This window comes from Mesoplodon mirus (genome assembly GCF_964341445.2).
Source record: "Mesoplodon mirus genome assembly, chromosome: 15".
Taxonomy (NCBI): domain Eukaryota; kingdom Metazoa; phylum Chordata; class Mammalia; order Artiodactyla; family Ziphiidae; genus Mesoplodon; species Mesoplodon mirus.
In genome coordinates this window covers 22,061,451-22,076,527 of record NC_138991.1, presented here as the reverse complement: position 1 = coordinate 22,076,527, position 15,077 = coordinate 22,061,451, and positions in this window count along the sequence as shown.

Genomic DNA, 15,077 nt, shown 5'->3' with positions numbered 1-15,077 from the left:
TCAAATCAATATATAATTATGCATGATGGGAAATGCTGTGGGGGAAGATGAAGAGTGCTATGAAAAATTAATGGAGGGGAATTCCCTGGCAGTTTGGTGGTTAGGACTCCATGTTCTCACTGCCGGACGCGCGGGTTCGATCCCTGGTTGGGAAATTAAGATCTTGAAGGCTGCGCAGTCTGGCCAAGAAAAAAAAAATTAATGGAGCCTTCATGTAGTGCGAAGGGTAAGGGTGGAAACTCCTTGAAGCTGGCATTTAGGCTTAAAAACCAAAGATAGTTTTGTAGGGCAAGAGTGAGAGGGGCAATGCTGTAGGCAGAAAGAACCGCTTGTCCCAGATGTGGAGGTGGGAAGGAGCAGCTGAGGGTGAGGAAGGAGCAAGTAGGGTAGGTAGTGCTACCTAATGAATTTGGATTTTATCTTTATCTTTTTATCATTTTCATCAGGGGAATGATACCAGGTTTGGGTCTCTGAAAGACCACCCTACATGGCTTGGAAAACATTTTCGAGTGGGTGTGGGGAGACCAGCCAGAAGGCTGTTGTAGGTTTCCAAGTGCAAAGGAATGGTGACCCTGGCAGGGCGGTGGCTTGGGAAGGTGGAGAAGTAGAGAATGTAAGATGGAATGTGGGTGGGTGTTGAGGCATTGGCAATGACACCTAGATCTTTGCCTTGAGTATGAAAGAATGAAAGAGCCCTTGACTAAGGTGGTAAAGCCTGCAGAAGGCTCAAATTGAGGGGGAAGATCAAGAGTTTGGCTAAGAAGGTAAGTTTGAAAAGCCTGGGCAATGGTTGGGTGGAGAGGGTCAATAGGCAGCTTTATATGAGACTGGTGCTCAGAAGAGAGATCTGGGCTGGAGATACATATTTCAGTAACATCAGCACACAGTACACACATCGTGGTGCTGGATGAGGTCCCAAAAGAGTGAAGGTAGATTAATAAGTAGGCAGAGGAGGAGGAGCCAGGATAGGAGTCTGGGAAGCAGTGACCCGTGGGGTAGGAGGAGGACCAGGTGAGCATGGGATCCCAGAGAGGAGGTTTCAGGAAGGAAAGAATGTTCAGTGGGGCTGACTGCTATGGAGGACAGAAATGGCACCATTCGGTTTGGTTACAAGTTGGGGGGGGGGGTTAGGGACTATATCCTTTATGATTCAAGTTCCAAAAACAAGACCCTAAATCACTTGGCTTAAAAAAATAAGTACCCTGCCACTCAGTGGCAGGTTAGTTGAGTGGCTTGACCATGTCATCACAAACATTCCACCTCTTAGGTTCATTCCATCTCTGCTGTGCTGTCCTCATGTTGGTTTCATGCTCATGGTCATAAGATTGCCACCCCAGTTCCTGGGGTCTCATCCACATCAAGGAGATGACCATTCCTCCTGTAGCTGAGACTCAAACAAACTAGATGTGACCTCTGTCTTGCTGCTTCTGGGCTGAGGGATCTATGCACTCATGCCAGGCACACCCAATATCCAACACTGGAGGAAAAGAGGAGTCTCATAGTGGAAACTCTTGTTTAGAAACAAGAAAGGCTAAGCGTTGGCAAGGATGTGGAAATTCTTGCACACTGCCCGTGAGAGGAAATTGGTACAACCACTTCAGAAAACTGGCAGTTTCTACTAAATGTAAACAGACACGCTATGACTAGAATTTCCACTCCTAGCTTTTCATTCCAGAAGAAATAAGTGGCTATTACAAATAGACTTGTGCAAGGATTTTCATAGCAGATTTACTCATAGCTCAACGTGGATATAGCCCAATGTTCATCAACAGGAGAATGGATAAACAAATTATGGCATGTCCATCCAATGGACTACTATGTTTTACATATAAAAGTACAAATTGCTGGGAGTTCCCTGGTGAACTACTGTTTTGGATTCTGGGCTTTCACTGCTGTGGTCCGGGTTCAATCCCTGGTCAGGGAAAGGAGAACCCGCAAGCCGTCTGGCGTGGCATAAGAAAAAAAAGTAAAAATTGCTGACACACGTGACACTATAGATTATACTCACATATGGTATGTGGACTAAAGGAGTCCAGACACAAAAGCAGTACATATTGTATGATTCCATTCACAGGAGGTTCAATGGCAGGCAAAACTAATCTATGGTTCTAGAAATCAGAAGCCACCTGGGTCGGAGGGGGCTGGGGGAGGGGGAGATAGATATGGGGGAGGAGCAAGAGGGACTTTTCTGGGGTGCTGGAAAAGGTCTATATCTTAGTCTGGTTGGTGATTACATGGGCAAAAATTCAAGTTGTACCTTAAGATTAGAGGACTTTACGTACTTTATATATGTTATACCCTGAGAAAAATAAAATCTAATAAGAGAGGAGGATGTCCTGCCATCCATGGCGTGTGATGTGTGCTGCTGAGCAAGAATCAGAAGGTCTGTTTTAGGAGGGACTTCACGCTCCAGTAAACTTCATGCCAGGTCTAGGCATTGACAAAGTCGTGGTAGCCAACCCTCTCCCCCTCAGGGCCCCAGAAAACAGGAGAAGGTGAGGCAGGGGCTCTTATTCACATGGAGCTGACTTCTCTTCCCTTCCCCTGGACCCACAGCACTGCTCCACCACCACCCCCAGCTCCGTTCCAGGTGGGAGAAATGACACCAGAGCTGAGCTCTGACTTGAGGGATCTGGAAGTTCCTTCTGCCCTACAATTTTGTTCAACAGACCTTAACTTCCTGTCAAGGCCTCTCCAGCCTGCCCCCTCCCCCAGACAGCTGGACACACCTGTGACTCCTGCCCTCTCGTGCTCTGTGCTCCCCATGTCTTGTCCATCCCTTCAGAATCCCCCTTCGGGCCTTTTCTGTCCCCGCTCCAGGCCACAACCCTCTCTCTCCTCGGCCCTGTACCAGCCTCCTTGCTGGTCTTCCTGCCCCCCGCATCTGCCCCAGAACCATTGTCCTCCACACAGCAGCCAGGATGATCTTCCTAAAATGATCCTGTCACTCTTCCTCTTGAGGGAGTGTCCCATCTCCCCTGTCTTCCCCTGTCCATAGCCTCTCCAGTGTCCAAGCCCCAGGTCAGCGCCACCTCCTCCATGAAGCCTTTGCATTCATTCAGCAAACATTGACTGAGCTCCTAAAATGTGGCCAGACACTGTGCTGGGCATGGAGGAGAGAGAAATGAGTAAGACCAATGCGGTCTGTAGACAGTCTGGGGAGACAGGCAACCAAGCAACGCCTATGTGTGTGCACTCCCTGTGTCTGTTCACTCTGACTTGGCTATGAGCTCCTTGAGGGCAGGGCTCATTCTAAGGTCACTGCTTAGCCTCAGAGCCCAGTAGAGGGCCTGGCAGGGAGGAGGGGGCAGTCTGTTGAATGAATGAATGAATGAAAAGCTAGGCCAACCTCCTCCCTGTTTCACTCTCCTCCAAGCCTCTGATTTAGCTGGTAACCAGGTCCATGGAATTCAGTTGGAACTGGATGGCAAATTTGGAGCTAAATGATAAAGAATCAGCAAAAGGTTGGTATTTATAGAACAAGGTTTTGTGAAGGCATAATACCTACTTTCCTACATCATCACTCCAATTGACAATTTTTTTTTTTTTTGACTGCACTGCATGGCATGTGGGATCTCAGTTCCCCAACCAGGGATCGAACTCATGCCCCTTGCATTGGAAGCATGGAGTCTTAACCACTGGACCTCCAGGGAAGTCCCCAACAATGATGTTTTTTGAAGATCAACATTATTTCCTTACCAAGACTTAGGTTCAGGAAATTTAACTGTAGTAGAGCAATAGTTATTTCTTAAATCAGCAAAGAAGCTACGTGATATCAAAAGATTTAAAATGTAATAAGAAACAAATGAACAAATATAACAAAACAGAAACAGGCCGACAGATATTGAGAACAAGCTAGTGGTTATCAGTAGGGAGAGGGAAGAGAGGAGGGACAAGATAGGGATAAGGGATTATGAGATACAAACTACTATTATAAAATAAATCAGCAACAAGCCTGCGCGAAGCCATGAAGACCCAACACAGACAAAAGTAAATAAATAAATAAATAAATAAATAATTTTAAAAGTGTATATTGTACCACACAGAGAAATACAGCCATTATTTTGTAATAACTTTAAATGGAATATAATCTATAAAAATGTTGACTCATTATGTTGCACACCTGAAACTAATACTGTAAATCAACTATACTCTAATTAAAAATATGTAATAAGAAACATTGTTACCAAGGTGACCAAAGAAGTGAGCTCTAGGGTAGTACATACTGCAGCCAGAATGATGGGTTGTTTTTTTTTTTGGTTTAATAGTTAGCCATTCTTTTTAAAAAAATATTTATTTATTTGGTTGTGTGGGATCTTAGTTGTGGCAGGCAGGCTCCTTAGTTGCGGCATGCAAACTCTTTGTTGAGGCATGCATGTGGCATCTAGTTCCCTGACCAGGGATCAAACCCGGGGCCCCCTTCATTGGGAGCACGGAGTCTTACCCACTGCACCACCAGGGAAGTCCCCAGAATGCCAGGGTTTTAATCCCACTCAGCATTTACTAACTGTGTGTCCTCAAGCAAGTTACTTAACCTCTCTGTGCCTCACTTTTCCCATGTGTATAATGAGGAAAACTTGCGACTCTACCCCAAATGTTTATTTCTGGGAATTCAGTAAGTTCATGTTTATTTATCTATTTATTTATTTATTTATTTATTTATTTATTTCTGGCTGTGTTGGGTCTTCGTTTCTGTGCAAGGGCTTTCTCTAGTTGCGGCAAGCAGGGTCCACTCTTCATCGCGGTGCGCGGGCCTCTCACTATCGCGGCCTTTCTTCTTGGGACCACAGGCTCCAGACGCACAGGCTCAGTAGTCGTGGCTCATGGGCCTAGTTGCTCCACGGCATGTGGGATCTTCCCAGACCAGGGCTCGAACCCGTGTCCCCTGCATTGGCAGGCAGGTTCTCAACCACTGCGCCACCAGGGAAGCCCCTCATGTTTTAAAGAGCTTAGAATAGCACCTGTCACAAAGTTAGCACTCAGAGGGCTACCTATTAGTACAAATGGATAAAACAGCCTATCCCAAGGGCTGGATGAGCTGTGGGAACCCAGATGGGGAGGGCCCCTCCCAGCCATGGCCCTTAAGTTTGCCACCCTTAAGGAGGCAGTACAAGTGGGTTCAAATCCCAGCCCTGCTCTCAGGACCTCGAGAGGTCCCTGTGTCGCTGTCTTCAGTTTCTCCAAGGTCCTTTTGTTCCAGACTGAGGGCTTTTACATTTGGGAAGTTAGTGCTGCTGTTTTAGCCTAGTCCGTGGCGACATCTAGTGGTAATATGGGGAAATGCCTAACATTCTTATTAAAGTGTCTTCAACCTATTAATGATATGAACAATAATGGTACAGTATATTAAGTTCTTCCTATGCTAGACACTGAGTGTTACACGAGCTGTATTAGTTAATTTTAAATGTAATTCTATAAAGAACAGACTGTTATTAACCTTATTTTGCAGAAGTCAGTTGCCCAAGGCTACACAGCTATAGGTGACAGAACTGGATTTGAATTCAGGCCATGCAGACCTGAAGTTTGCATTATTAATCCCTCTACATCAGGCCCCTGCATGAGTACTGGGAAAACATGAAAAATTATATTCCTGCCTCGTGCAGAACATAACTATAATCTATAGTTATTTTAGGGAGAATAAATGAAACTTAGACTTCCATGTTTGAATAAGCTGTAAAATGTCTCTCGAATATTCCTTGGAGAATTTAGGACCTAGGGAGCTCTTCCTTTCCAATTGGTCAAGTCAATCCCAGAAGATTATGGGATCCTGGCAAGGACTATCTATGAAGCCTAGATTCCTGAGTCCCAGCTGTCATTCATTCACTCAAGCCTACGACAAACACTTATTGAGTACCTAGTGTAAGCCAGGCATTGTGCTAAGCTCTAGGGATACAGGGGTGAACAAGAAAGAGAGAAAGCCCCTGACTTCACTGAGCTCACAGTCTGATGGCGGAGGAACCAGACATGGAAAATTAGATTATAAACATGTCACTGTATCATGGCGAAAACTCATAAACAGGGGAAACTAAGTTAGTGTGGGGATGACCAAGGAAGACTTCCTGAAGGTGATAACATCTAACCTGAACACTGAGGATGAGTAGGGAGTTTTCTGGATCATGAATGTGGGTGACAGCATTATAGGGAAAAAGAATAGAATTTGAGACAGCCTAGAAGTGAGAGATTAGGGATGGTCCAGAGAACACAAACAGGTCAGCGTGGCTGGATCTCTGAGGGTGAGAGGGGATTGACCTGGTCATGGTCATATCACACAGGGTCTTACAGGCCAAGGAGAGGGTTTGGATTTTATCCTAAGATAATGGAGAGTCAATGGAGGGCTTTAAGCAGAATATTTGTATCTTTAAAAGATCACTCTAGGTGAAGTAAATGGATTGAGAGCCAGAGAGGTTGTGGGGAGATGGAGGGGAGGCTGAGGCAGATGTCAGGGTGGTGGTGGTGGCTTCGTGGAGGGTAGAGGAAATGATGATACAGGGAGGTGGACTAGTTTGTTTCTTTGGAGGCAGGGCTGTCAGAATTGACTGACTGCTTAAATATGAGGTGGTAAGGAAAGGAATTGAGGATGATTCTTGGGATTTGGGCTTGAAAAATGGATGGATTTACTGAAATGGGTAAGACTGAGGGATTAGCAGACTTGAGGAGACTATCTTGAGTTCAGATCTACCCCAGCAGGTAGAGATTCCTTTTGTCATTGTTGTTTTAACTCAGGTTATGCTGTGACATTGCCCCAGACACAGGGATGGGAGGAGGTAATGGGTGCCAGAAGTGTTGCTGAGAGAGACCACTGGGCTCTGATGCCCTGGTGTGTATAGGATCGTGCCAATGACTTCTGAAGAATCAACGTGAGGAGAAAAGGAAATCAGAATGCTTTCCATACTTCGTTGCACAAAAGAATACTTTTTTGACTTTTCCTTGGAGAAGACAGATGGGCCCACATGTCCATTAGCACAGGAACTTCTTTCTGACCAATGAGTCCATTGAGGTGAGGATTTATTTGAAACTCAAGTTGATGTGACTCTGAGGAAAGGGTGCAGACTGTGGTCAAAAATTCCCACCTACAATTTGAAGTTTTTACTCCTTTGGTGGAAAGCAGTGCAATTTCAGCTACTTTAAGTAAAAAAGGAAATGTATCAGCAGAATCTTGGGGCTCACGGAATTGAGAGGCAATTAAAGAAGCAAGCATCAAAACCTCCCTTACTGCCTCAGGGCCTTTGCACATGCCATGCCCTCTACCATTCTACTGGAATACCTCCCCTCCCCTTCTTCATCTGGCTGACTCAAACTCATTCTTTTCTTCTTTTTAAATTAAAAAATATTTATTTTAATTTTTTGGGCTGCCTTGGGTCTTTGTTGCTGTGAGCGGGCTTTCTCTAGTTGCGGTGAATGGGGCTACTCTTCGTTTCAGTGCACAGGCTTCTCATTGTGGTGGCTTCTCTTGCTGCACAGCACGGGCTCTAGGCACGCAGGCTTCAGTAACTGTGGTGCATGGGCTCAGTAGTTGTGCCTCACGGGCTCTAGAACACAGGCTCAGTAGTTGTGGCACGTGGGCTTACTTGCTCCACAGCATGTGGGATCTTCCCAGACCAGCGCTCAAACCCGTGTCCCCTGCATTGGCAGGCGGATTCTTAACCACTGTGCCACCAGGGAAGCCCTCAAACTCATTCTTAAGGTCTTGGTTTTACTGTTGCTTCGTCAGATGTCTCCCTGGTTTTCCAGATGAATTCAGGTACCCTTATAGATGCTGTTCCCAGTAGCAAGTACTTTTCCATTGTAGCCCTTAACATAATATTGACTAAATAATTATTCATTTGGTTAGTGTCTGCTTTCCCCAGTAGAGTGTGAGCTGCGTGAGGGAGGAGACTAAGTCTGTCTTGGTCCCTGTTGTACTTCCAGAACCTAAGACAGGGGGTGATATATGAGGTTATGCTGCAAGGACAAACCAACCCAAGACCTCGGTAGCTGATGACCACAAATGTTTATTTCTCATTCATGCTTCATGTCCATTGTGGCTCAGCTGTGGCTCTGCTGTAGATTGTTTCACTCTGGGACCCAGTCAGACAGAGCACCCTCATACTGGCAGGGACTAGATCTGACTCATCTGTGTGTGCTAAGACCCTAGCACAGGACCAGGCAAAATGGTGGTACCACCTGAAGTTGGTTGAGTGGAATTGTGCTGAGGTCCTGGCAGGGAATGGGGGTTAGTCTTAGGAGTCAGCTGAGTGGGAACACCACAGACTCTCCCTTTGGGATCTTTGTCAGTCATCACACATGCCTCGTATATCCTTCCAATAGTAAATCTGAGTCTTAGGTTAAGCAATTTGCTCAAGGTAAAGCTAAGGAGCAGCCTGGAGTAGAGAAGAGTGGTTAAGACATAGGCTTTGGAATCAGAAACATCTGGGTTCAAATTCTGCCTCTTGGGACAGTAAAACATCAGCTTAAATAATGACAGTAATACATTATTTCCCCTGGAATAAAATAAGAATCCATGAGTCCAAACTGTTAATAAAGAAATAAATGGGAGAGAAGGGAGAGCTCTTTCTTACAGCAGAATGCCAACTAATACATACAGAAGGGATGATGGGGTTAGAAAAATCACTATTTTGCAACCACAGTAGCAAAATACAAAATACGAATACTCTATGAATAAGAATAAGAATCATCAATGAATGCTAGAACCTCTGGGTGAAAGTTTGATGAGGAATAGTATATTCACAGTCTCAAAGTGTCTCCTTCCAAATGGCTTATTAGTTACAAAGGAAAAAATGATGATGGTGGAGAAATCTGGCAGACCCCCACCTTAGCCCAGGGATCAAGGTTAACATCACAGTGACAGGACAAACCGACATGTGTACCCCTCAATGAGATGCACTAAGAAGAGTACCACTTATGTGGTCTTCCTGCCAAAAGGGCAGAACCTGAATCTGATCATGAGAAAACAATTAGACAAACTGAAATTTGGGATGGTCAACAATGTAACTGACTCTCCAAAAATGTCAATGTCAAGAAAGAAAAAGAAAAGAACTTAAAGGAGGATATGGAGATGTAACAACTAAATGCAACATGAAATTCTGTATTGAATTCTGCCCTGGAAAAAAAATGGCTATAAGGGACACTATTGGGGAAGTTGGCGAAATTTGGATGCAGACTATGAATTAGATAATGGTCTATTTTTCCATGTTAAATTTTCTGATTTTCATAGTTATACTATGATTATGTAAGAAAATATCTTTGTTCTTGGGAAATTTAGGGGGAAAAAAGGCATGATGTCTGTAATTTACTTTCAAATGATTCAACTATACATGTACATATAGAGAGAAACAGCGAGAGAGAGAGACAGAGAGACAGAGACATAGAGAGAGAGACAGAGAGAGAGGGAGACAGAGGGAGAGAACGGGAAAGAGAGGGAATTTTAAAGTAAATGTGGCAAAATGTTAATAATATGGGATTCTGAGTCAAGGGCATATGGTAGTTCATTCCACTATTGTGAATTTTTAAAAATAAATTTATTTATTTTAAAATTTATTTTGGTGCATTGGGTCTTCTTTGCTGTGCACAGGCTTTCTCTAGTTGAAGCGAGGGGAGGCTACTCTTCATTGCGGTGCGGGGGCTTCTCATTGTGGTGGCTTCTCTTGTTGTGGAGCACAGGCGCATGGGCTTCAGTAGTTGCGGCACACGGGCTCAGTAGTTGTGGCTCATGGGCTCTAGAGCGCAGGCTCAGTAGTTGTGGAGCACAGGCTCAGTTGCTCCATGGCGTGTGGGCTCTTTCCGGACCAGGGCTCAAACCCGTATACCCTGCATTGGCAGGCGGATTCTTAACCACTGCGTCACCAGGGACACCCTTCTGACTCTTTCTTTAAGTTTGAAGTTATTACAGAAAAAAAAGTTAAAAATAAAAAAAAAACTTTAAAAATCATGGTTTCCTCATTTTTTTTCTATATTTCATCAAAATCCTAATCTTAGCAATGTGAAAAAAAACTGCATATTAGAACTGAATAAACATAGAAGTTGTGTGATCAGAAAGCAAGGCGCACAGCAAACACTCAGGAAGCAGTCGCTGCCCTGATGATCTCTGGGACCCCACACAACCCCCTGTGCCATAGGAGGGAGATCGCCAATCCCACACAGTCTGTCAGCCATAAGACAAAAGCCGAAAACCTTTTTGTGGCCTCAGTGATCCGGTTATAAACTCAGCTCAAGGACTCACTGAAAGTATTTTGCACAAGATAAAGAGACACTTAAAAATTGAATTGAAAGATCGTGAGTGGGCTTTCCTGGTGGCGCAGTGGTCGAGCGTCCGCCTGCCAATGTAGGGGACATGGGTTCGAGCCCTGGTCCGGGAAGATCCCACATGCCGCGGAGCAACTAAGCCCGTGTGCCACAACTACTGAAGCCCACACACCTAGAGCCTGTGCTCTGCAACAAGAGAAGCCACCGCAATGAGAAGCCCACACACTGCAATGAAGAGCAGCCTCTGCTCGCCGCAACTAGAGAAAGCCCACGCGCAGCAGCGAAGAACCAACGCGACCAAAAATAAATAAATAAATAAATACATTAAAACAAAACAAAACAAAAAGACTGAGTATTTTTCCAAGCTGGAAAGCAGCCCCGAGAGGTTAAGAACACTTCTCCTATCACTTTGCGGACATTGGTAAATAACTTGACACACTCCATGAAAGACTGATCCTGGAGATTGCTTCAGATGGTTTCCAGAAACAAAAGTTTGTTGTGCAAAAGTCGTGACATCATGCTGATAAGGAATTAATTCTCAGTGTCTGATCCTGCCAGAGAAGGGGGTTAATATCACTCTTCTGAACTGTCGACTGGATACCAACGCTTGGATATCTGGCAGGTATCTCAAACTCAGTGTCCAGAACAGGAATCTTGACCCTTTCCCCACCCCAGATCTGCTCTACCTGCCGTCTTTTCCATCTCAGTTGATGGCAAGGCCCTCCTTCCCTTTTCTCCATTTTCTCCTTAGAGTTATCCTTGACACTTTCCTTACCTCTGGTCAATCTCTGTGACTCCTGCTTTGAAAAAGCTCCAGAATCCAACCATTTCTCACTATTTCTGCCACTAATATCCTGATCCAAGGTACCATCATCTCTTACCTGGATTATTGTAAATGCCTTCTTACTGGCCTCCTCGTTCCAGCCTAGCTCTGCTGTGGTCAAGACCCAGCAGCCATGGTGATTTTGTTAAAAATAAATCAGATTGGACTTCCCTGGTGGCGCAGTGGTTAAGAATCCACCTGCCAATGCAGGGGACACGGGTTCGAGCCCTGGTCCAGGAAGATCCCACATGCCTCGGAGCAATTAAGCCTGTGTGCCACAACTACTGAGCCTGCGCTCCACAGCCCACGAGCCACAACTACTGAAGCCCGCGCACCTAGAGCCTGTGCTCCACAAGAGAAGCCACCACAATGAGAAGCCCGTGCATTGCAACGAAGAGTAACCCCTGCTCGCTGCAACTAGAGAAAGCCGGCGCACAGCAACAAAGACCCAGCACAGCCAAAAATAAATAAATAAATCAATTAAAAATAAAATAAATCAGATCATGTCAAGACTCAAAATCCTCAATGTCCCTTTATTTCTCCCAGAGTTAAATCCTAAATCCTGTAAGACTCTCCCTGAGCTGCCTCCCTGCTACACCTTGGGCATCACCTCTGCAGCACTCCAGACTCATGCTTGTTCTTTGCAGATTGCACACATCTTTTCCCCACCCCCCCCTTATGAATTTGCATGGGCTGTTCCCTCTGCTGGAATGCCCTTCCTTCAGATATTTGCACGGCTTATTCCCTCACATCCTGTAAATCTATATTCAAGTATCATCTATTAAACAAGGCTGACCTCACTATCCTATCTGAAACTGCAACCTACCCCACACTCAGATCCCTTTCATTCAGTTCTATTTTTTCCCATAGCACTTACCTTGTAACATGTTACCTTGAAACATGTTATGTAATTTATTCATTTAATATGCTTATTGTTTATTATCTGTCTCCTCCTCTTCCTGGGAGGCAGGGATGTTTGCCTGTTTAATTCACTGATGTAACCCTGTTTTCTTGCAGACTACCTGGTGAAATAGTCCATATTTGTTGAATGAAAGAGTCTGCACACTTTCTGAGGTATGTATATATATATATCTGAAGAGGGATTCTCACTGCTGGATTTTTAAAAACTCTGAGAATGAGAATCATATAATTGCCTTATTGTTTAGAACTTTATCTTCATCCCAAACTAAGTAGCATTGAAATGAAGGGCTTGTTCTGATTGATCATAAATATTTCTTTCTCTTTACTGAGGAGCATATATACTAACATGCTATATTCTTAAATTTTAAAAAATAACAGAAGTAAAACTGGAAAATTCACACACTTGTGGAAATTAAACAGTACATTTTAAAACAACAAATGATCAAAGAAGAAATCACAGAGGAAATTAGAAAAATCTTACAGATGAATGAAAATGAAAACATAACATACCAAAACTTATGAGACATAGCAAAAGCAATGTTAAGGGGTGATTTATAGCTATAAATGCTTATATTAAAAAAAACAAACAAGAAAGATCTCAAATCCATAACCTAACTTTACAACTGAAGGAACTAGAAAAGGAAGAACAAATTAAACCCAAAGCCAGCAGAGGGAAGGAAATAATAAAGATCAGATCAGAGATAAATGAAATAGAGAGTAGAAAACAAGAGAGAAAATCAATAAAACCAAAAGTTGGTTCTTTGAAAAGTTTAATAAAATTGACAAACCTTTAACTACATGGACTAAGAGAGAAAGAGAAGACTCAGATACTAACATCAGAAATGAAAGTGTGGGCATTACTACCAACTCTCAAGAAAAAAAAGGATTATAAGATCATACTAAAATAATCCTACACCAACAAATTGGATAACCTAGAGGAAATGGGCAAGTCCCTAGAACACAAAGCCTTCCAAAACTAAATAATAAAGAAATAGAAAATCCAAATAGATCTATAACTGATAAGGAGATTGAATCAGTAATCAAAAATCTCCCAACAAATAAAAGCCCTGAACCTGATGGCTGTACTGGTGAGTTCTACCAAACATTTAAAGAAGAACTAATACCACCCCTTCTCAAACTTTTCCAGAAAATTGAAGAGGAGGGAACATTTTCTAACTTATTTTATAAGGCCAGCATCATTGTCTTGATATCAAAGGCAGATGAAGATACTACAAAAAACAAAACAAAACAAAACAAAAAAATCTACAGACCAACCTCCTTATGAACTATGACACAAAAATCCCAACAAAATACTAGCAAACCAAACTCAGCAGCATATTTTTTTTATTTTTCTATAAATGCTTTTATTTTTTTAATTAATTTTTTATTTTATATTGGAGTATAGTTGATTTACAGTGTTGTGTTAGTTTCAAGTGCACAGCAAAATGATACAGCCACACACATACGTATATCCATTCTTTTTCAGATTCCTCTCTCATATAGGCCATTACAGAATACTGAGTAGAGCTCCGTTCGTCACGGAGTAGGTCCCCGCTGATCATCCAGTCTACATACAGCAGTGTGCATATGTTAATCCCAACTTATCCCTCCTCCCCACCTCTCCCCTTTGGCAACCACAAACCTGCCCCTGAAGTCTGTGAGTCTGTTTCTGTTTTGCAGATAAGCCCATCTGTATCATTTTTTTAGATTCCACATATAAGTGATAATCATATGACATTTGTCTTTCTCTGTCTGACCTACTTCACTTAGTATGATAATCTCTGTGTCCATCCATGTTGCTGCAAATGGCATTTTTTCGTTCTTTTTAAATGGCTGAATAATATTCCATTGTATATACATACCACATCTTCTTTATCCATTCCTCTGTTGATGGACATTTAGGTTGCTTCCATGTCTTGGCTATTGTAAATAGTGCTGCAGTGAAAGCTGGGGTGCATGTATCTTTTTGAATTATGCTTTTCTTGGGATATACATCCAGGAGTGGGTTTGCTGAATCATATGGTAACTTTTTGTTTTTTAAGAAACCTCCGTTCTGTTTTCCATAGTGGTTGTACCAATTTACATTCCCACCAACAGTGTAGGAGGGTTCCCTTTTTTCCACACCCTCTCCAGCATTTATTATTTGTAGACCTTTTGATGATGGCCATCCTGACCATATGAGGTGTGAGGTGATACCGCACGGTAGTTTTGATTTGCATTTCTCATATAATTAGTGATGTTGAACATCCTTTTGTGTGCTTTTTGGCCATCTGGATGTCTTCTTTGGAGAAATGGCTTTTTAGATCCTCTGCCCGTTTTTTGATTGGGTTATTTGGTTTTTTTGATATTGAGCTGCATGAGCTGTTTGTATATTCTGGAGATTAATCCCTTGTCAGTTGTTCGGTTTGCAAATATTTTCTTCCATTCTGTGGGTTGTCTTTTTGTTTTGTTTATGGTTTCCTTTACTGTGCAAAAGATTTTAAGTTTCATTAGGTCTCATTTGTTTATTTTTGTTTTATTTTCATTACCCTAGGAGTTAGATCCATAAAGGTATTGCTTCAGCAGCATATTAAAAAGATTATACACCATCACCAAATGGAATTTATTCCTGCAATACAAGGATGGTTCAACATACAAAAATCGACCAGTGTAATGCACCACATTAACACAATGAAGGGGAATAGAAACCCACATGATCATCTCAATTGATTCAGAAAAGCCCTTGACAAAACGCAACACCCTTTCATGAGAAAAACACTCAACACAGTAGGAATAAGGAAGCTACTTCAACATAATAAAAGCCATACATGAAAATCCACACACACATCATACTTTATGGTGAAAGACTGAAAGCTCTTCCTCTAATATCAGGAAAAAATGCAAGGATGTCTGCTTTCACCACTTCTATTCAACACAATACTGAAAGTTCTAGCCAGAGTAATTAGACAATAAAAAGAAATAAAAGGAATCCAAAGTGAAAAGCAAAATGTAAAGTGATCTCTGTTCATAGATGATATGATCTTATATGTAAAACCCTAAAGATTCCACCAAAAGAACTGTTAGAACTAATAAATGAATCCAGCAAATTAAC